This window comes from Gouania willdenowi, unplaced genomic scaffold (genome assembly GCF_900634775.1).
Source record: "Gouania willdenowi unplaced genomic scaffold, fGouWil2.1 scaffold_156_arrow_ctg1, whole genome shotgun sequence".
NCBI lineage: Eukaryota > Metazoa > Chordata > Actinopteri > Blenniiformes > Gobiesocidae > Gouania > Gouania willdenowi.
In genome coordinates, this window is record NW_021144906.1 from 242779 (window position 1) to 264118 (window position 21340).

The 21340-nt window shown below is 44.3% G+C and overlaps 1 protein-coding gene and 1 long non-coding RNA gene across 2 annotated transcripts in view; one reads left to right on the forward strand and one right to left on the reverse strand.

The window, feature by feature from the left end:
- Window positions 1-21340, reverse strand: part of LOC114458656 (E3 ubiquitin-protein ligase TRIM39-like) — a 109130-nt gene that overhangs the window by 64125 nt on the left and 23665 nt on the right. The window lies entirely within an intron of this gene.
- On the forward strand, window positions 10330-16087 carry LOC114458659 (uncharacterized). The gene is made up of 3 exons (XR_003673098.1): window positions 10330-10453; window positions 10525-10588; window positions 15926-16087. It is a non-coding gene; the product is annotated as an uncharacterized LOC114458659 (long non-coding RNA).

Genomic DNA, 21340 nt, shown 5'->3' on the forward strand with positions numbered 1-21340 from the left:
CCAACCCTTGGGGGGCTGGATGGTGGGGCTGGGGGTGGAGGGGGCCGCCACCTGTGTTACTATGTAGTGGCGTGGGGGCGGCCCTCCCACCTCTAGTTGCCCTACTAATCCCTCCAATTTTAATCGCATCTCAACATGTCACCCCCCGGAGGGTGTATCATCTTTTACACCCTCCGGCCTATTACACCACATACACATAAATCCACAGAGGCTCGAGGGGGAGCACCGCTCCCCTCCATCCCCCTTCTTTTAATTACACCCCATACATTCACCAAACACACACATTCACACAGGGGATCGGGAAGTGCCTCTCCATTGGGGAATGGAGAGGCCCCATAACAGGGTGGTGGGTTGGTACACATATTTGGGCCTCTCCGGTGGGGGCCTGGCCCCTCTGTTGGTGGCTGGGCCACTGCATAGAGCAAAAGCACATCAAGATGGTGCGGTCGGGCGTGGCGGTGGGTCTCGGGGGGGCTTTGCCGGGGTCTCTCCTTGCGGGGTCTTTCCGGGCTGTGTCGGCCGGGTGGGGCGCGGGGGTGCCTCTCCCCCTTGGGTGTGGCTTGGTGCTTGCTTTGTCTCCTGGTGGCCTTGGGGGCGGGCCCCGCGGTGTGCGGGCCCGGGGCGGCCTGCCTCGCCGGTTTGGGGGGTGGGTGTGCTGGGGGGGTGCTGGTGTCCTCGCCGGGGTTGGGGCGGGGTTGCTTGGCGCCTCGGGGTGATGCTGTTTACTGGGGGGCGGCGCTAGCTGTTCCGGTGGTGGAGGTTGCTGTCGGCCGCCTGGTGGGTCTATCCTGCCGTTTGCGGACTGGTGGGTGGGTCCGGGGCATCTTTGGCTGGGGGCTGCTGTCCCGCACTTGATGTGTGCCGTTGGGGTGCCTCCGTCCCCGCGGTGGGGATCGCCGGTTGCTCGCGGGCCGGCGGGGGGCGCTGCTCCGTGGCTGGCGCTGTCCGGGGGGCGGCGGGCCCTGGGCTGCTGGCCGTGGGCTGTCCGGGGCTGTGCGGTCCTGCTGGGCCGTGGCCGGGTCCCGGGCGGGGGTGGGGGATGCGTCCCGGGGGGCTTGGCCCGGGGGCTTGCCCTTGGGGGGTCCTGGTCCCGGGGGGTGCTCCTGGGGCCCGGGGTGCTTGGCCTGCTGGCCGGGCCGGTCCTGGCGGGGGTCTTTCGGGGCGGGTGGCGCGTGCCGCGCCCTTGCGTACCTACTGGTGCGGCCCCTGCTTGGGCAGTGCCCCGTGAGGTAGGGTGTCGGGGGCCGGAATAGGGGGCCACATCCCGGCGGGGCGGTCTGGCTTGGCCCTTGGAGGGGGCCCTGGCTTTAAAAAAAAAAAAAGAATTGAAGCTCGTGGCGCGGGCGGCATCAGTGAAGGGTGATCTGGGGCGCCGTGGGGGGCTAGGTTGGGGTGCCTGGGGGCCGGCGGGGAGACTCCCAGCGGCCCCCTGGTGCCTTATGCGGCTTGGGGTGTGGTCGTCCTCCCTGGGCGGGCTGCTCCTGGTGCTGCATCCGTTCCGGGTCCTTCTGGCCTGGGGTCGGGCCCCTGCTGGCTCTGGGCTCGCCGGCGGGTGCCCACTGGCTGCCTGTTCGGCGCGGTTCTGGTCGTCTGCTGGGTGTGGGCTTCGGCTCCTCCGCTGGGGCCTCGGGCAGGGAGTTCTCTGGGCCCTCCCCTCGGGGGGTTAGGCGCGGGGGTGGGGTGGGGGGGTGGGGGGGTCGATGGGGTGGGGGGTCTGGGGGTTGGGGGTGGGATCGGTGGCGTGGTGCGCTGGGTCCTTGGCTCCTTGGGGCTTTCTCGGGTGTGTATGGGGGGGCGATGGCTGCCTCTCGGCTTGGGATCTTGGGGGCGTTCGGGGGACTGCTTGGCCGTGGGGTGGTCGCCGGGGGCCCTTAGGCTGCCTGCTCTTGCTGCTGGCCTGACTGCTTCTTCGGGCCCGGGGGCGGCTCTTGGGTTTTGCAGTGGCGGTACTTGGAAATACATTTGTCATGGATGCACTGGCCTTGGGCTGTGGGATAACACTCATACTGGGCTCAACCTTAGACACGTTGTTCCCAAATACCTGTTTTATGGAATTTCCACTCACCTCTTCCTCTGTTCACAGCCACCACCATTATTCCTAAACCACACACTGGTCACCAAACTGGCTTGACAACACAACAATAAACACAATATACACAACCACAATTTCACATCGCATCACTTAAAACTATTCCTCACCCATTCCATATCCTATCTTGTATCCCTCTTCCCTGCTAACTTCCCCACCCCCCTCCAACCCCTCACCTTGGTGTAACACTGCCCTCTCTTTTTTACATCCTCCCTTTAATAAAGTATTTCTTACCCTTCCCTAGGGAGGGCTGGTGACGGTCACAATTATGCAATGAAATAAATAAATTTATTTAATTGCAATAATAAAATATGCATTGCTGTCAAAAGATTGCACTTCTTGTAGTGTTAACCTTCGAAAGCATGTGCAGACAAGGTAAAAAAAAGAAAAAAAAAAAAAAAAAAAAAAAAAAAAAAAAAAAAAAAAAAAAATAGAAATAAAAAACCTAAAATAAGCCTTTCAACCCTTCAAAAAAACAAAGACGAGGGTGGTTTAGAAGCCCCTAATTTCATGCATTATTACTTAGCAAACCAAATACTATATTTAACAGAATGGCTAAAACCAAAAGAATACTACAACACCTGGCTAGAAATAGAACAGTTAGACTGCAAACACATTAAACTCTCTGATCTCCCTTTTATCACTGCGACCCTCAAACATCACAACTGCTTTAAAAACCCACTAATTGCCTCCACACTGACTGCATGGTGGAAAGCCCTGGACATCACAAATGTCCAATTAAAAACTAGTATACTGTCTCCAATCTGGCACAACCCCGACTTTAAAAATAAAAAAACACCACTCTATCTGAAGACATGGGAAGAGAGTGGAATCACTCATCTCCAAGACCTCTTTGAAAATGACAAGATCAGGACATATAACAATCTAACCCAAGCATTCGATATAAATAAAAGTAACTTTCTACAGTACTTACAAGTAACAGAGACAATAAAGAAAACTACTCCACTAGACTTAACTACTTTACAACCTCCAGAACGGGCTATATATATGAAAAAAATCTCAACAAAATCAAAAAAACTCTCAAAAATATACAAAGCGCTCTCGAACACTAACTGTAATTACTTACCAATCGCGAAGTGGGAGGCCGAACTCTCAATCACCCCGAGCACTGATTTCTGGGCAGAAAATTGTTGTAATACTTTTAAGATGACAAAAAACACAAACCTTCAGCTAATTCAATACAAGGTCCTCCACAGATCCCACATTACCCAACAGAAAATGCATAAAATGGGCTTCTCAGCAACAGACATCTGCTCTCAGTGCACCCAGAATACAGCGGATTCCTATCTTCATGCCTTATGGCTTTGCTCCCCAGTTCAACACTTTTGGATTCTAATCACTGAAAAACTGTCCAACATTTTGGACTGCAGGATTCCTTTATCTCCAAATCTTTGTTTGATTGGAGACCTGACAATTCTTCAACCTCCAGCAAACCAATCACAATCAATCCTTGCGGCACTAGCCATAGCAAAAAAAACAATATTACTAAATTGGAAAGACAAAAAATCCTTAAACATAAACCAATGGCAAAATCTCCTCACAGAATTTATTTCCATGGAAAAGATGTCTGCTCTCAGAAAACAAAAAAAAATAACGTACTTTGAGGAGCGTTGGACTCCTTTTTTAATTGCATTAAATCTAAATTTTTAAAAGCCTGATGATCTAGCCTGCAAGCGACTGCCAGCACCACTCTTTACTAACGCACTAGCCCAACTGTAGGCCTGGGCCGCCTTGGGCCTCTGGGGTGGTCTTGGCCGGGATGGCTGGGGTGGGTTGCCGGGGTGCCTTGTTGCCTCAGCACGGGTGTGCATTCTTTCTGGGTGTTCACGAGGTCCTGGGGCTGTTTGATTTGGCGCTGTTGCCCCTTGCATGCGCATCTGGTTGGTCTCTGGGGCTGGGGCCCTGCGTGCTCCCCTGCCGCTCCTTCCCCTTGCTCCCTGTCCCCCTGTCTCATCCTCCCCCCCTCCTCCTCCTTTGCTCTTGCGCCCGCCATCCTGTTGGGTTGGGTTTGGGGGGCTCCCGTTGGCCGGGGGCACTGGTGGGGGGGCTGTGGCTCCCGCCTGGGGGACGGGCGGTGCCGTGCCGGGTGGGTTGGCTGGGGGGTGGTCTTGTTGGGGGGCCTGGGGTGGTGGGGTCCTTGGCTCCGGTCCGGGGAGATCCGGGGTGGGGGTGGCTTTGGGGGTGGCTGCTGCCCGGGGTCGGCGATTGCCTCCTGGGTCGCTGGGTGGCGGGGTGTGGCTGTGGGTTGCTCCGTCGGCCCTTGCGGGTCCTCGGCTTGGCTCCCTGGGGTGCACCTTTGCCAGGGATGTCGCTTGCGCGACGAGCAAGCAAGGGGGGGGCTCTATTGACGCCGTTGGTGTGGGGGGGCGGTTCCGGGCTGGGGGTGCTTCGGTACTCTGGTTTGCCGGTCCGTGGCTGGCGGGATTGCCCTGCTTGGCGGTGGATGGCGTCCTCTCTCGTCGGGGGGGCCGGGGCAGCCTCCCGGTGGAGAGTGTTGTATCGTGGCGCCGGGTGGGCCTGTGCTGGCCCTGGTGTGGGCACGGGCCTCCCCCCTGCTCGGCCGATCCCCTTGGCGGCGGGGTGACGTTGGATGGGGAGCACCGCTCCCCTCCATCCCCCTTCTTTTAATTACACCCCATACATTCACCAAACACACACATTCACACAGGGGATCGGGAAGTGCCTCTCCGTTGGGGAACGAAGAGGCACCCTAACAGGGTGGTGGGTTGGTACACATATTTGGGCCTCTCCGGTGGGGGCCTGGCCCCTCTGTTGGTGGCTGGGCCACTGCATAGAGTAAAAGTACATCAGGGTGGTGCGGTCGGGCGTGGCGGTGGGTCTCGGGGGGGCTTTGCCGGGGTCTCTCCTTGCGGGGTCTTTCCGGGCGGTGTCGACCTGGTGTGCGGGCCCGGGGCGGCCTGCCTCGCCGGTTTGGGGGGTGGGTGTGCTGGCGGGGTGCTGGTGTCCTCACCGGGGTTGGGGCAGGGTTGTTTGGCGCCTCGGTATGATGCTGTTTACTGGGGGGGCGGCGCTAGCTGTTCCGGTGGTTGAGGTTGCTTTCGGCCGCCTGGTGGGTATGTCCTGCCATCTGCGGACTGGTGGGTGGGTCCGGGGCATCTTTGGCTGGGGGCTGCTGTCCCGCGCTGGATGTGTGCCGTTGGGGTGCCTCCGTCCCCGCGGTGGGGGTCGCCGGTTGCTCGCGGGCCGGCGGGGGGCGCTGCCCCGTGGCTTGCGCTGTCCGGGGGGCGGCGGGCCCTGGGCTGCTGGCCTTGTGCCGTCTGGGGCTGTGCGGTCCTGCTGGGCTTTGGCCGGGTCCTGGGCTGGGGTGGGGGGCGCGTCCCGGGGGGCTTGGCCCGGGGGGCTTGGCCCGGGGGCTTGCCCTTGGGGGGTCCTGGTCCCGGGGGGTGCTCCTGGGGCCCGGGGTGCTTGGCCGGCTGGCCGGGCCGGTCCTGGCGGGGGTCTTCCGGGGCGGGTGGCGCGTGCCGCGCCCTTGCATACTTTCTGGTGCGGCCCCTGCTTGGGCAATCCCCCGTGAGGCAGGGCGTCGGGGCCAGAATAGGGGGCCACATCCCGGCGGGGCGGTTTGGCTTGACCTCTAGAGGGGGCCCTGGCTTTAAAGAACTGAAGCTCGTGGCGCGGGCGGCATCAGCATCTGGGGCGCCCGGGGGGGCTAGGTTGGGGTGCCTGGGGGCCAGCGGGGGGACTCCCAGCGGCCCCCTGGTGCCTTATGCGGCTTGGGGTGTGGTCGTCCTCCTGGCCTGGGGTCGGGTCCCTGCTGGCTCTGGGCTCGCCGGCGGCTGCCCGCCGGCTGCCCATTTGGCGTGGCTCTGGTCGTCCTCTGGGCGTGGGCTTCGGCTCCTCCGCTGGGGTCTCGGGCGGGGAGTTCTCTGGGCCCTCCCCTCGGGGGGCTGGGCGCGGGGGTGTGGGTGGTGGGGGGCTGGGGGGCCTGGGGGTTGGGGGTTGCTTTTTGGTGAATTTTTTGAAAATGTAGATTTTTCAAAAAGTCATTTAAATATTGGAAAAAATCAACCATGTTCAAAGTGGGCATGCTAAAGAGTCATGTTGAGGAATTGCTCTCAACAGGAAGAACAGTAAAATATATATGTATATATTTATTCATTTTTTACCTGTGACTCCATAAGAAGGGCTGGCCATCTGTCCACGACGTCTTTCACCCGCGGAGCTACAAGGGCTCCAACGATTTCTTGGCGACGAAGGGCATAGGTTGTGTTCATGAGCTTGCCTATGACTAATTGGTTTTTTTCAGTCTTTTCGACTTCATGTAAGATTTCTTCTCTCATTGTTTCCAGAGTGGCTGGGGTTTGATCCTTCGGTAGGTTGATGATATAGTTGACCTCAGCTTTTCGAGCTTTCTTTATGTTTTGATGGGGGTGATCATTGTCGGGGTTGTTTCGGCTCCGCTTCCCTGTGTTGATTGCTACTTCGGCAACGCCAGCTTTGGCCAGATTGTTACGGTATGATGTAACCTTGTACCCTAAGTGGCGTTTCCATCCCAACTCCCCATCATCACCAGCTGTCATTCTGAGACATGGATTAGCTGTAATCAAAGCCTGAGCAGCCACTGACAATTCCTTTACATGTGGGTATGGTTTAAAACTGTAGATCGTTTCAGCCATTTTTTTAAGGATTTCACTCTTCTGTGACCTCTTTAACTTCAGCAATTTTCCTGATTTTTCATAAAAACGATTTCCTTCTTCTAGTATATGCTCCATTTCATAACCAAAACCAGGAACAACAAAGTGGTCAGGCCAACTCTTCTGGCGCTGTAACGCAGGTACATGTGGGAGTATGAGTGTGTCAGAAGACGCAGTAGATGAGGTGTCACCTTCGGATCTGACGACTCTCAATGTTCCCTTCAACGGTAACTCCTGGATGTCCACAAGAAGACAAAGATCACCATCAAAGTCCGGATCCTCATAGTGCAGGCTAAAGTCCCCATCCAGTCTTAGCTTGAACCTCTCTTGCATTATTTCTTTCAGCTCCTCCACTGACTTTGGTCGCTCAAGTAGAGTAAGTTTCAGGGCGGTGTCTCGTGTAACATACACACGCAGCATATGATTCTGAGTAGCAGCCATCTTTTGGTTCCTAAAAGACAAAAACATGTTAATTTTCATGGAGAGTGAAGGTCACACACACACACAACATATGCATGTCCACATACCCACTGGTCCACACAAACACTGGGGCACCACTTGAACGATGGGATGTATGGAAGGCCAGATGCTGGAGTGGGGCAGCTTATTCATAGCCCCACTGGTTCGCACAACTCCAAGATAATTTAGAGTAATAATATGAAACGTTTGGGTGTCAAGAGCAATCTTCCATCTATGTCGTAAGAGGTGTTTTGTCATTTAGCTCTGATGGGGTGTGAATAGTCAGATTGCTTGAGAAAAGTTCGTAAGATCTCAGGTGTTCAATGTAGTGTGATGTGTGCTCTTGGCAAAGAAAGGCAACATCACTGTTAACCAGGAGAACCTGTTCAACCCTACAGTAACTAGGCAGTCCTCCATCTTGTCCCACAGACAAAAACATTCCTACATCATAATCAGTTCCATCAATGCAGACCTTTGATGTGCTGTAAATAACATTGCTTGCTGTTATTTGTTCAATGTATGTCTTAGCAACATTTGCAAGCATTGATACCAGTACAGAAGAGACATTTGATGTCTGCTGGTGAGGTTTGAAGAATCCTGAGGCACTGAGATGGTATGCTACCATGTATTGATGCCTGTCTGCAAGTGTTTTTAACACATTTTTATAATTTTGTGTGTCGTGTACAACTCTCTTGAAAAAACGGTGTTTACCCTCAAACCTCATTGTCCACAAGTGTACAAGGGGCCCAAAACGGCGTACAAGGTCAGGATAGTGTTCAGTGTAGTGATGCTTAGGACGGAGTTTGAAATTTGGAAAGACTTCTTTCAGCATCTCTCTATCATCCTGTATCTTGGACTGTAAATACTGAATGGATTCCTCTGTGAATTCAGTGCTCAGCGATAATTCTACTACCTCTTTTAAGTCCATTAGCACAGTCCATGCTCCATCCTCTTCAGGAACTGCATTCCCAATAATCAAAAGGAGCAGTCTAAGCAATGTGGCATTTTCATGGCCATTACCACCGATGCTTTTCCTTACAGCAAAGGTCTATGGTATTTTATGAGGTTTGTCAATCTTGTCTGTGTGCTGGTATGGAAACGATAGAATTCTCTCATTCAAATTTTCAAGGGTGAAGTAATTACGACGAATCATCTCTCCAATACACAGGGCGAGCTCTATATCAACCTGCAATGTAAATATTATAAATTAAAGTCTAAACCACTTCAGCTCTGTTTTGCACATTTGGCTATTCAAAAATTGAATTTGAACAAGTAAAAATTTGTGTAAGATTTTGAATGAGGGAGAACATGATCATGCCAACCAGCTGACAACACATCAATAATTTGAAAAAAATTAATTCAGGGCAAAAATCTTTAAATTATTAAAAAAAATTCAAATTAGTACACAATTTACAAAACTCACCTATTGGCACCTGTCTGATGGTGAACCGCTGACTTTCTGTAGCACTCTGTAGTCTGATATTTGTACACAACATGCACACAATGATTTGTTAATGTTCAAAACCATTTTTAAATAATACATATCAATAAATGAAATTTAAAAAAAGTTAATATACAGATAAATAGTTTACAATTCTATCAAAAACTCATTGTACAGTCACCATTTATAGTAAAAATTAAAATGTTAAAAGATGAGCAAGTTAGTTATTAACAATCAATGCATCTAAGTTGTGCGCTTATAGACCTGCCATTTCTGTTGATGTTTTCCTAGAAGTTTTGATAGCAGAAGAAAAATATACAATTGAAAATAACTGAGCATTTCCAACATATCCCAGAGTTTGTTCACAAACATGTTAAAGAACACTTAAAAAATAAATGAACATGACATCATGTGAAGTGGACTCTTCTGTTGGTAACTCCACCACTGGGGCTTCAATAACTTCTGAATGCTAAATCTGTATTCACGTTACACTGATCAACCTCACACTCACAGCTATTTGTCTGTGACCAAGTGTTTTTGAACAACATCAACCAGGTTTGATGGACCATGGAAAGACTTGTTAACAGCAGAAAACCCTCATTTAGAATCTACACGATGACCTCAGATATCAGTCTTTAGAAATGATTTTTAAGTTATCTGTGTTTACTTGTTCTTGTTCTACATCACCTGTTTTTAACATTTATTCTATATTTTTACTTGTTCTTGTTCTACATCACCTGTTTTTAATATTTATTCTATATTTTTAAATTGTTCTTGTTCTACATCACCTGTTTTTAATATTTATTCTATATTTTTTACTTGTTGTCTTTCTGCCTCACCTTTGTTAATTTCAATAAATGTTCTTAAAAAAAAATAGACTTGTACCAATTGTTATAATTATAGTGTGAAAAAAAAATCCATATCAGAATTTTCATTTCGGTGCATCCCATATATATATATATATATATATATATATATATATATATATATATATATATATATATATATATATATATATATATAATAAAACACTGTTTTGTTTTTCTACATTGTGTTTCTTTAAATAACTACACTGAATGTACAGTACATATTTGTCACTGTGAGGATCCTAGTCTATTTCTTTGTCTATGTTTTCTCCTCCCTGTGTGTTTTCCTTAGAACTGACTCCACCCACCTTGTCTGCAATCAAGTCTGCAAAGCTGCTTCTCATCTCCAATCAAGCTACCTACACACTCCACAGTATAAGATCAGCTCATTCTACCACTTGATGTCAGATCATCAGTTTACCAACCGTCATCTTTAAACTTCATCCTGCAACTGAACGTGTTCAGCCTCCACCTCACATCTGGATCACATCTCACTCACTGAACATCTGGAACCTGCACCTTGGACCTCCTGCCAGCATCCTACAAACAACAGCAATACGTTCTTTTGTAAACCTTACCTAAGACTGTTTGTGTAGCCCTGATAACTATATATGTGATTAATATTTATAATATTAATCTATATATTTATATAGGATTGACAGTGTAATTCATACTTATACAGAATTATATTTATTAAATATAATAATAAAGTATTCAAGCTTTAAGATCAGTTGGGTGGTTTTGAAGGGGTTCTCCGTTGCTAAAACTCTTTTCTTTTAAGCATGTGATGTCACTTCCTCCACTCCACGTTACTCTCGCGAGATTACGTTCAGCCAATCACGTAGCTCGGTCACCTATTGCAAACAGCTGTGTTTGTTCCCTGTCAGAGAGTGACGACACACACACGGAGCTGCTACAACAGGTTGGTTCTTTAACATCTACTTTAGGTTTTTAACAACTTTAGTACTCACTACAACCTTTGTACACCTTCAGACTTCACCACCTCAGGGATAGGAGACATTTAATCCTGCTGAGCTTGACGTTTGAAAAGGAATTGGTGAGTTTAAATGTTTGTTGCTCAGGAGCATGCTATGCTAACTGAATGCTAATGTAATGCCATTGAACTATGTTAGGTGGCTAATGTTGTATTAGATACATTATGTTGAGTGCTGTTACCCCAGTATAACTGTTAACACTATTTAAGTATTGATTTGTGTTGGTTGAGTGAGTGTGGTGGAGCCATTTCAGCAGCAGAGGGCGCTAGAGGAGTGTCTCTACCCTAATCAGCCATAAAAGGAGGCTGTAATGAGTGTCAGGTGTGGCACTGGAGAACAAACGCTTTTTATCATGTGGAATGTGAACATCTTTACAACATAAAACGCTTTGGTTACATTAGGCCTGGGTGATATGGACTAATATTCATATCTCACAGATTATAGAAACTCCATTTATTTATATTTTTCAATATAGTTTTAGAAAAAAAAAACAATGGGTCAAAGGAGAAAAATACCACAAAGACCCTTTTATTAATCACTAGCAGCACAATGTCAACATTTTGTTCCACTTGTGACTTTTTCCTTCATTAACCCTTGGGGCACCTTTACAAAAAAGTTCATCTTTGAGCTTGGGGACCAAAACGCTACACTGTTAAAAAAAAAAAATAAAATAAGTAAAAAACCATTTTTTACAGTAAAAAACTGGCAGCTGTGGTTGTCAGAGCATTACCGTAAACCGTTTTGTTAGAATACGTGTTTATCCAGACCTTTTACATTTAGGAACTACCGGTCTTGTCAAAATATTACCATCATTAACACTGTTTCTACCTTTACGGTAAAGGAAGATTACCGTACAATTTACAGTAAGAGTTGATCACTCTAAAGCATACTGTAAAAATATTTATCAATTAAACATTTTCTCATATAATAAACTTATGCATTATTTTGTTACTGTGAAAGACAATTAAATTATAATATATGACTATGTATTACAATACAGGAAATAACTACTCCTGCTTTAAAATACATTTAGGGCACATTAAGGGTATATTTTTTAACAATGTTAAGAATACAAATCCATGAAATTTTCAATAAACATTTGCTCACAAACTGAAATTTAGTTTACTGAGTAATGTTTGTATGAAAAGACAATTTAAATAAAATAAATGTATCAAATTTCTTTCACTTTTTCATAGAACTTTGACTTTATTTTCAAGATCATTCATTGAACAATGAAGCTTTAATATAGTGTTTTCATCTCAGATTGATGGTTGTGAGTAATGTCAGGATCCAGAGAACAAATGAGGTCACTTCCTCTAAACGTCCATGGGCAGACAGTCATTTTTTAAAAGTCTTTCAGCTGGATCAGTGGGTGTAGTTGTTGTGTTCCTGTAGCTGTATGGCAGCAATAAGGCCTTTCTGTTGACTGGAAATGTTCCCCTGATGGACAGGATTTCAGGAATTAACATCTAGCAGTAAGAAAACAAAATGAACATGGTCAAAGTTTTATCAATCACATCTTGGGCAAAAATACATAAAGGTTGTTTTATTACTCACATATCTTCTGGCTGAGTACAGAAACACACCTATCAGCCTGGATCAATGGGAGTTTCCAGAGTAGGATGAAGCAAAATGGAAAGAAGTGGAAAAATAGGAGAAAAACAAAGCTTTCAGAGGTTTTTCTTTTTTTAAAGAACATTTTCTTAAAGAAACAATGATGAATTACTGCCTGTGTCAGTACAGTAGCTTTTATTGTACCCTGTATGTTCAATGGTTGAATAAACTTCAGCTTTATTTAACACAAGCAAAGGTATTGTCTTAAAATTTGAATATTCATTCAAACCTGAAGGTAAATGTTCATATTTGAACTAAAATGAGAGGTTCAGTTAAAATATTTTTTACTTGTTCTACCTCACCTTTATTAATTTCAATAAATGTTCCTTTTTTTTTTAAATTGAGACTTTTGTTGCATTTGTTATCATCATTGTGTAATTTTTCTGATGTAAATTGAGGGAGCAAAAGTAGTATCAGCTCAAAACTGAAACACAGCAAAGCTCCGGTTTGTACACGGACCCAGAGAGAAGTGACATCACTACCGCTGATAATTCCCCAATCTTTCATTTCTAATCACATGCTAATGTGTTTGTTAGCCGCTAGACTGTGATTCAAATCGGTATTAATTAATAGGATTAGGTCTGAAAGCATGTTTATCACTGCACTCAGTGAGTTAGTGACGTACACACTTTGAAATACTGTATTTTTCAGAATATAAGGTACACCGGATTATAAGGCGCACTATCAATGAATGGGTCTGACCGGGTCTATTTTCATACATAAGGCGCACTAGTTTATTATTATTATTAAGGCACATTAAGAGAAACAAAATAGTCAGATGAGTCAAACTTTATTCAACTCATTAACAATAATTCTCAACATTGTTCAGGTTTAACACATAAAATACAGAACAATACACTGACTTTTTCAGTTCAGTATGTTAAAGCACAGTACGGTACATATCACTCCATGAGGCTCCTGACTACAGTAGCCCTGAAGCACCAAAAATCCATCAAGCGGTGCAGCTTCATAGTTGACCAAAGTTGTACTAAAACATTTTGACACATTAATACATACATAAGGCTCACCTGATTATAAGGCGCACTGTCGATTTTTGAGAAAATTAAAGGATTTTAAGTGTGCCTTATAGTCTGAGAAATATGGTAGTTTTTTCTGCTTTCTGCACTAGTGTTTATTCTGAACAGTAAACGTCTTTAATTTATCATCAACTGTGATTTGGATAACATTAAATAGACATTTCTTAACTTGTAAGGATTCTTTCAAAAAAGATATCTATTCTTTTATTTAATAAACTTGATTTAAGTAAAAGGAACTCTGTGATTGGTTTAAACCTCATTACCTCAACAACCTGGAGGTTTGTTCCAGCTTTTTAAAGTGACTTATTTACACTGACTTTTTATTTACTACTACTACTTTGTTCAAGACAGCTTACACTAAGGTTGTGATATTTAATGTATCATACCTGTCAAAGATTCTTGAGAAAGTTGTGGCGGCTCAGCTCTGTGAATTTCTTCAAAACAACAGCCTGTTCGAGGACTTCCAGTCAGGTTTTAGAGCTCAACACAGCACAGAGACTGCTTTAGTTAAAGTAACTAATGATCTACTCTGGGCTTCAGATGAAGGACGACTCTCAGTGCTGGTTTTATTAGATCTTAGTGCAGCTTTTGACACTATAGATCACTATATTCTACTAGAGAGATTAGAGAAATTACTTGGAATCACAGGGACTGCCCTAAACTGGTTTAAGTCCTACCTATCTGATAGGTACCAGTTTGTACACGTGAATAATAAGTCTTCTGTGTACACTAAAGTAAGCTACGGGGTTCCTCAGGGCTCTGTGCTAGGTCCAATCCTCTTCTGTATCTATATGATCCCCCTTGGTAATGTTATGAGAAAATACTCTGTTAACTTTCACTGCTATGCTGATGATACCCAACTGTATGTATCAATGAAGCCAGGTGAGACAAATCAGCTATCTAAACTTGAGGCCTGTCTAAAGGACATTAGGGCCTGGATGGACCAAAATTTTCTTCTTCTCAACTCAGACAAGACTGAGGTCATTGTACTGGGCCCACGACACCTTAGAGAAACCTATGCTAGCCTAACTGCCCTAGATGGCATTACTCTGGCACAAAGCACAACTGTTAAAAACCTTGGGGTTCTATTTGATCAGGACTTATCCTTCAACTCTCACATAAAACAAACTTCAAGAACTGCCTTCTTTCATCTCCGTAACATTGCTAAAATCAGATCTATCCTGTCTCAGGGCGACGCCGAAAAACTAGTCCATGCTTTTGTTACCTCTAGACTGGATTATTGTAACTCTCTTTTAGCAGGCTGCCCGAGCAAGTCGCTTAAGACACTTCAGCTGGTTCAAAATGCTGCAGCACGTGTACTGACTAAAACTAGGAGAAGAGATCACATTACTCCTGTATTAGCCTCTCTGCATTGGCTTCCCATAAAATATAGAATAGAATTCAAGATTCTTCTTCTCACTTATAAAGCCCTAAATGGACAGGCACCAGTCTATCTCAAGGAGCTTGTAGTGCCATACAATCCCCCCAGAACACTACGCTCTCAAAATGCTGGACTACTCGTTGTTCCATTCGTCTCTAAAAGTAGTATAGGAGGAAGAGCTTTCAGTTATCAGGCCCCACTTCTCTGGAACCATCTACCAACCACGGTTCGGGGGGCAGACACCCTCTCTACCTTTAAGGTTAGGCTCAAAACATTCCTCTTTGGTAAAGCTTTTAGTTAGGAACCAGCTCATAGCTCATAATTAAGATGCAATAGGCATAGACTGCCGGGGGGGGGGGGTCTGGCATGCTCGGTTGGAGAGAGGTTGGAGAGGGCGTTAAGAGAGAGGTCATTTAGGTTAGAGAGGGACCGGAGAGGGTCCCATTCCTCTCTCAAACACTCCCTCTATGTCTGCTTCTTCCCTTGTGTGTTTGCTCCTGTACTCCTTCTGGCTTTTGTCTTGCAGGTCCGTGGGATCCTCAGTGTGGAGTCACAGAGTCTCAACAACTCTGTCTCCACCCTTTCCTCTGCACACACCCAACACAGCATAACGTGGATGGCTGTTCATCATAGGAATGGGATCCACACAAGGTTCCTGCTGCTTAACAGAAGGTTTTCCTTGCCGCCATGATGAATCCATGTTGGGTGTGGGATACATATGTATGTGTATATACGTATATATGCATATGTGTGTATCCATAAAATGAAGAGTTCGTCCTTAAGACTGCTCTACTGTAAAGTGTCTTGAGATACCATTGGTTATGATTTGACGCTATACAAATAAAGATTGATTGATTGATTGATTGAAGTATCCCGTTTTGGCCAGGAAACTCATATATTTTATACCCCTTTCCCGCCACCTTCCCGTAATGTTTTCCCAGTAAAAATCCTGTATTTTAATGTAATCATCATTAAAAGATAGATAAAAAACATTCGTCCGCCTCTCCAAACTGGACGCTATCACTAACCTCACGAGAACTGCCGCCTCACGTGACCTAGGTTGCAGTTCACTTCTCGCGAGAGTAGATGCAACTTCGTACAGCGGGAACAAACCCGGAAAATGGATGGATGTGAAGAAGGCGCTCCGGCGAAAAAAACTAAAAAGTCATGTAAATACCTTGAGAGATGGGACAGTGACTTTACTTTTATAAAGAAGAGCAAGATGGGTTCCAATTACCGGTTCTGTATGATTTGCAACTGCAATTTTAGCATCGCCCACGGAGGAAGGAGTGACGTAAATCAACACGAAAAATCCACTAAGCACAAGCGCCGGCTATAGGCAAAGAAACATGCTCAGAGGATGTCAGCATTTGTGACAAGAAATCCCAAAGAGGAAGATGAGGTCAGTAATGCGGAGGTGAAAATGGCAATGCTGTGTGCTAAAAACAACGTTGCTTTCGCCTTCTGTGACGACTTCAACAAGTGTGTAGCTCAGATGTTCCCAGGTTCTGCTATAGCACGAAAATACTCTGCTGGAAAAACCAAAACTATGCAACTCATCAAAGGTAAATTGAGTCACATTAAGTATGAATGATTATGTCCTGCATGCATATTGTAGATTAATTTTTACCTAACATTATTAACTGGCTACGTGGGGTAGAAAATGGATGATATTAATTGGGCACTCACTCAACAGGTGCCATAGCAGCAGAACTGGATGACGAGTTGGCCAAAACATGTTGATCTCAGCCCTTTTCACTTTTGTGCGACGAATCGAACAACAGAAAAACAGAAAAAGAATTTGTCATCCTGGCTAGACTCTATGATGAGGCCACTATGCAGGTCACTACACGATTTATGGAGATGCCTACATGCAATGTGGGAAATGCTGAAAATCTGTATGAAAAGCTGAGTGAAGCATTGAGGTAAGGGAACTGCAGTTGTGTTGATGTGTGTTGTAGTTTGCATTTAATCATAACTTTATATTTTGTCTGAATGTTTTTCCTGCTTGCAATAGAAAAAGAGGCATCCCATGGGAGAACCTGATAGCCTTTAACTCTGATAATGAGAGTGTCATGAAAGGCAGACTGAAGATAAGCCAGCCCCACGTCCAGGACCTTGGCTGCATTTGTCACCTCGTACAGCTGGCCACTGACTGTGGCATCACAGCAGTCCAGGTACCAGTCGAAGGCATCCTAGTGGAGATATACACCCACTTTGATAAAAGGTAAATGCATATAAATGAAATAGGCATGCAGTTGATATTCTTATAAACACAAATACATTTCCAACCTCCAAAAAAATTGTTTTCTATCTTTCAGTGCAAAATGCTGTGAAATATACAAAGACTTTGTAGATTTCACTGATTCAGACCACCTGAAGCTCCTCAGGTACTGCAGCACGAGGTGGCTGAGTCTGATAACCTGCCTTCAGAGAGTGTTGAACCAGTGGGATGCACTACAGGTAAGGATGGTAACTCCAGCAGATGTATACACAGCTTACTATGCTATGTTTCTAATTTAACCATGAATTGCACTCTGTGTCCCGATGTACTATAGGCCTACTTTAACAGTCATGAGGAGGTGGAGAGGAGTGCCAAAGTGCATGATCTGGCAAGACATCTGCGTGATCCAATCGTGAAGACCTACTTCCTTTTTCTGAGTGCTGCTCGCCTCAACATTACTCCAGGGACAGTTAGATGTTAGTCACTTCCCCATTGATAGAATTAAATATTGTAATGTATAGTTTAGATCTGCAATATTTATTTATTTTTTTTATTTATTTATTCAGTTTATTTCCGACATGGTTACATTCACTTTTTTTTTTTTTTTTTTTTTTTTTACATTTTTTGTACATGCCGAAAAAGGAGACGAGAGAAGCAATTTGCTTATCCGGGTCCCGTCCCCTGTTTTACCATCGCAGATTTACATGGGTTTACATGTCTCTCTGGTCAAAACATTCTTGATTTCTTCTGTAGTCAGTGTTGTCCTCTATCTTTGTTTGTGTTGGCCTTGTTCCCTGCCAGACGTTGTTAGCATTCCTCCAGTTCAAGAATAGTTCCTCTTTCGAAGGTGTTTGGAAGGTTCTTCCCTTTTCATCCACAATGTCACCTTGTTTTGTCTCTACATCAAGGGTAATCCAGCTGTTGTTAGTTCTATTGGCAGTGTTGTATTTTCCACTGTCTGATGATGGGATCAGATCCACAAAGTAGTATTTTAATGTAATATATCTTAGTTCATAAGCAAGGTAATAATTTCATTGTATATAAAAAAAATCGTGTTTCTAACTGCACATATGACAATTAACACTTTGAATTTAAATTTAATGTAATCCTTAATCACCCCACCACCTAGCAATTAAAATGAATAAATGACAGACCTTTTTTACTCTTGGTTTCCACATTTAATTCGGTCTCCGTAAAATAATCACAGTCTGAGTTTTGTTTCCAGTGTTTATATAGATCTGGGTCCATATCCATGATTACCATCAGTAATGTTGTTGTTTAGGTGGATCCTTCGTATTTTCCCAGGTTGTCCATCGTTTTGATGAGAACTGGTTTTCCGTCCTCTTCTTCCTGGATGTAAATCCTGCAGTTTTTTGACCACGTCTTCAAAATCTTTCCTTTTTTTATTTGGCGTGCTTTCCATGCAATGCTTGCATTTTGTTTTGTCAGGTTTTCATTGATGTACACCTTCGTTCCCTTGAGTTTGTTTCCTTGCTTGATTATTTCTCCTTTGAATTTTATATTCGTGAAGGTTATTTTTATTCAAACACTTGTTTTTTTTCCAGTGGAAAGGCTTGGTGCCTTGTTTCCTCAGTTGAGTTTGAGTGAAGATAGGCTGAGAGAGGAACTCATTGACTACCAGGTGACAGATGGAAAGCTACTCCCCCAAGAAAACCAAATTGACAAATTCTGGGGACTGGTAGGGAAGGATGTGAGGTTCAGTGAGCTGCCAAGACTAATGAAGGCTTTACTATGCATTCCCCACAGCAATGCCAGTAGTGAAAGGGTGTTTTGTATGGTCAGGAAGATTGTTACTGAGAATAGGATGTCATTGGACAACAGCACTGTTTGTGCTTTACTGTCATGTAAAATAAACCATTTTGGCCCAGCCCACAAATACACTCCTTCCAAAAAAGTGTTGAAAGATGCAAAGTCAGCAACAAATTGGTATAACACATTATTAGTGAATGACAGAGAACTACATGAGTAAGCATGACAAAAATATGTAATGTAAATAAAATGTAAATGTCTAGTTTAAAGACTAGCAAAGTGAAATTAACTGTTAATACACAATGTGTTGACTTGTATGTTAAATAAATAAAATCTGCTTTATATACTCTTGTTTTCATTTAGGCTGTATTATAACGTAGGAATATTCACAGCTTTTCAATGTCAACAAAGGTAGGTCGACCACATTTTTATAGTCATCTAATTGTGTTAACTAAGTGCTTGACAAGTGGGTACTTTAGATTTTTTGTCATCTGTCTTAAAATATAAGGGATACTGGAGCTTGGTTGGGGCCGGTGGGTCGGTTCGTAGCGGACCCCAGAAAATTTCCCTTATTTTCAAATTCAAAACTTGACAGGTATGCCCACCACACCACACATGACGTGGGCTCTATTCTCCCACACTGAAAAATACACTTTATTTCAGTAATATTAAGTTAAACTTAATGCCACTATCAAGTAAAATGTACTTAACTTGAAATTAATGACGATATTAAGTCAATGTTGTTTGTTATATATAATTTTGATGTATTTACTCAAACAAATGAAGTAAAATTAATTAAGTTTTTCCATAAACAGAAATATCACCAACATGAAAATATGAAGTACATTTTATATTTGTAATATTTACTGTTTACCGGTTATTTTTAGGAGCGAGGGTCCAAAATAACACCTAACTGTGTCTGCCTGCAAGGAGAAGGACATAGAGGAGGATCTGAAAGCTACCCAGAAAAACTACACACACACACACACATAGTATATATTTGTAATATTTACTGCTATGAAAAATATATGTAGATTTGAATCTTTTTGACACTTAAAATGTAATCAATTGTATCAAGTTTTATTACTCATCATTATGTAAATGATGCTTATTTCATTTGATAAATATGACCAGATAATATAGATTTATCACAAATCACACAACTGGAAAATAGAAGAATAAACATTTATTTACTAAAGTTTCTTCTTTCATCTCCGTAACATTGCTAAAATCAGATCTATCCTGTCTCAGGGCGACGCCGAAAAGCTAGTCCATGCTTTTGTTACCTCTAGACTGGATTATTGTAATTCTCTTTTAGCAGGCTGCCCGAGCAAGTCGCTTAAGACACTTCAGCTGGTTCAAAATGCTGTAGCACGTGTACTGACTAAAACTAGGAGAAGAGATCACATTACTCCTGTATTAGCCTCTCTGCATTGGCTTCCCATAAAATATAGAATAGAATTCAAGATTCTTCTTCTCACTTATAAAGCCCTAAATGGACAGGCACCAGTCTATCTCAAGGAGCTTGTAGTGCCATACAATCCCCCCAGAACACTACGCTCTCAAAATGTTGGACTACTCGTTGTTCCATTTGTCTCTAGAAGTAGTATAGGAGGAAGAGCTTTCAGTTATCAGGCCCCACTTTTCTGGAACCATCTACCAACCACGGTTCAGGGGGCAGACACCCTCTCTACCTTTAAGGTTAGGCTCAAAACATTCCTCTTTGATAAAGCTTTTAGTTAGGAACCAGCTCATAGCTCATAATTAAGATGCAATAGGCATAGACTGGCGGGGGGGTCTGGCATGCTCGGTTGGAGAGGGCGTTAAGAGAGGTCATTTAGGTTAGAGAGGGACCGGAGAGGGTCCCATTCCTCTCTCAAACACTCCCTTCATGTCTGCTTCTTCCCTTGTGTGTTTGCTCCTGTACTCCTTCTGGCTTTTGTCTTGCAGGTCCGTGGGATCCTCAGTGTGGAGTTAGAGACTCAGCGGCTCTGTCTCCACCCTCTCCTCTGCACACACCCAACACAGCATAACGTGGATGGCTGTTCATCATAGGAATGGGATCCACACAAGGTTCCTGCTGCTTAACAGAAGGTTTTCCTTGCCGCCATGATGAATTCATGTTGGGTGTGTATATACGTATATATGCATATGTGTGTATCCATAAAATGAAGAGTCCGTCCTTAAGACTGCTCTACTGTAAAGTGTCTTGAGATACCATTGGTTATGATTTGGCGCTATACAAATAAAAGATTGATTGATTGAAATAAAATACATGTGTGTGCTTACAAGTAGGCAACAAACAATGAACAAAGTCCTTGTAGAATACAAAATCAATAACTTTATTTACACAAAGTAAAAATAGATGTACAAATCAACTCAATATATATTAACATTTACTTAAAAAATGATTGTGGGTTTTCTATTAGAAAAGGGCCAAAGCCTGATTCTATCTGCTCCAGACTCAACACCAGTGCTGTGGAGTTCATCATGAGCTGGATATGGACCATGGACGTAGTCCTGGCCCTGGTTCTGGTCCATGAACCGTGTCGCTGACTGCTCCGTGGAAGAAAATCTGCATTAACATCTTCCTCCTTTCTTTCCTGCACAGAAGCATTAAAAATAATCTTTGAATTTATTTATAGTCTCCACAATAAGAAAATACAAAAACAAACACTCAATTGTGTAATCCTTAAGCCAAAGTGTGTAGGTTGAAGCAAAGCTTATACAAACCTACTTTATAACAATAAAACTAAACAAGGCTCTAGATAATCACACAAATTTTTTT